The sequence below is a fragment of the Heterocephalus glaber genome, unplaced genomic scaffold (assembly GCF_053883595.1).
Source record: "Heterocephalus glaber isolate CG9 unplaced genomic scaffold, H.glaber_assembly_v1.0 deba00001666, whole genome shotgun sequence".
In the NCBI taxonomy this organism is placed as follows: Eukaryota; Metazoa; Chordata; class Mammalia; order Rodentia; family Bathyergidae; genus Heterocephalus; species Heterocephalus glaber.
In genome coordinates, this window is record NW_028258406.1 from 3,853,712 (window position 1) to 3,856,160 (window position 2,449).

Below are 2,449 nucleotides of genomic sequence, written 5' to 3' on the forward strand. Positions count from 1 at the left end.
GAAGCTGAAAATTTAAGAGAGAAAAGAAATTGCTGAGCAAACTCAGATAAGACAAAAAAGCAAAGGCTTTCCACTTAGAAGTCTGGTTGGTGAAAATATCACTCTTTTTACAAAAGTATGATCCTATCCTCATTTCAGAGTTTGATATTCTGCAATACATCTTTGAGAATTCATTTTGATGTTTTAAAGATATTGCATTAAAATATTATTTATCTTTATTACATCGTTTTTAGTTCCCCAAAACTTTGCACCCCAACCCTTGTTAACATCCCCGCCACACACACACACCCCTTACACCAAAATGAAAATGTTAGGATTAATCATTCAGGAAAGTGGTTAATCTTCGTACAAATATCGAGGACTGAGGATGTAAGACAAGGTTGACATGAATACTCTGGAACTCTGGGACTGAACTCCAGAAAAGCAATTAAACAGAAAGGTACCACACTAGAGACTCAACCTCTGCAGATGGGCCGGATTTGATTAGATGTCCACTAAATCGTTCTTCTATGACTAATCCCTAAATATTCTGTAAAATTTTCTTTCTATCAGGCACAAACTACTTCCCAGCAAAAATATACCAGACCCATGCTAATAAGCTTGAATTTTTACCAAATTGTGAATCCATGCAGTACATTTCTTTATGTTAGCACATTTCTCATAGAGCAATTTGTGTCCTTTCCCTGGTGATAGCCTTTTCCCCTATCTCTGTCTGATATATTCATGCAATAGATTTATGAGTTTCATATCTTTACTGTTTTTCTAACTACAAAAGTGCTACCCACCTACCTGATTGGCATAGCTTTAATTTCTTGTTGAAACCCAATTTAACTCCTTATTGCTGCTGATTTACAATTCTCATGATGATAAAGAGAATTTACTTGTGAGTTTCAAAGCTCACAACATTATAAAAATAGCTAGTTGATGGCAAATAGCCCACTAGCTGGTCATGTAAACATAAGTAATTGTTTTGTCAGGTTTTGGCAAAGAAATTGACTGTTATTCATGCTGTCATCATCAGTGGGGTGATGGGAAACACTTAATATTTAACTGTCCCACATTTTGGGGGTTTGCTGATTTCTATGGCAGAAATGATCATGATTCATTTCAACCTACCAACCTGATATTACTGAATGTGGAATGAGAAAGAGTTGCACAGTAGCTAACTATCATGTGATATTTCTAGCATAGATATGAACTAAGCATAAATAATGAATACACATAGATGTGACATAACTAGATGTGATGAGTTTTGGGTATTTGTTACCTTTTAAAACAAACTCCTAAATTTATACAATTTTATTTTTAATAATGGCTTGCAAAATTCCTGAAAACTGGAGTCAGCTCTACTGAGCCTGTATGGTCCAGATCCAGCATTCCACTGCTCCTTAATAAGCTTAATGAAAGGAGCTGGTTATGAGGAGACAAATACAAAACACAAAACTCTTTGTTTACAGGAATAGCAGCAGTTCTGGGCAATAGTGACTGCCTACTTTGAAGGCACAACAGAGAAAGTAGGAGACTCAGGAAAAGAAGCTTTTTGATGCAACAGTACAAAATTAGAATATATTGTCATGACTGTCATTTCCGCTGAACAATTCATACTTCTTTGACATGTCTAGCTTTGTGCTATGCAAGTAGGGCCATGCTATTGAGTCTGCCCTACTTCACAACCCTGCTAGGTAACTTTATTTAAGAGATTGAAATGCTGTTTTTCCTTTGCAGGTTTATAAAAACATGAGGACCCACTCTGGAATTGAAAAATGAGGGCTCATGATAAAGATGGTTAGTCTTCCTAAATATAATACAGAGAGAATTATTATCTGCAGAGCAATGAATGCCTTTGGAATCAAAGCTCCTGTTAGCAAAATTAAATTTGGCATGCTGTGTTGGAGAAAAGCTCCATTCTCTCCAGTCTTATGTCAAAGTCAGAGTAACTTAGGAAAATATCTTTGTATGATCTCTGCTATAGGATTCTTCCAGATGGACCATATTTTGGACTCACAATCCCAGTGTTGGGATCAGTCACCAAGATTTGAAAGTGCTGGAATTAGGGCATGTGTAAATTCTAATCATTGGGAGGATACCCATTCAGCAGATGGAAAAGAAATCCAATTGCTAGTGTGTTGCTACAAGGGCCCAGCCTATAACACCTGGAAGAAGATGAGGAATATGGACTAGGAAATGGAGTTTTCAAAAACTACAGTATAAGACACATTGTCTTTAATCCTCTTCAAAATACTTTCTCTTTGCTCCAAACACACTTGTCTCATCATCTTTCTGAAGTGGTTCTAAAAGTCCTCTTTCATGACTGTCTTTAAGAAGTGTGATGAAAAGTATAGTGAATACTGCTATGGAGTGTCGTCTAATGGAGAGGCATATTATATTGTGTCCTCATCTACCTTATTCACCTAATCTTGCACCGTATGACTTCTGGCTCTTTCCCAAA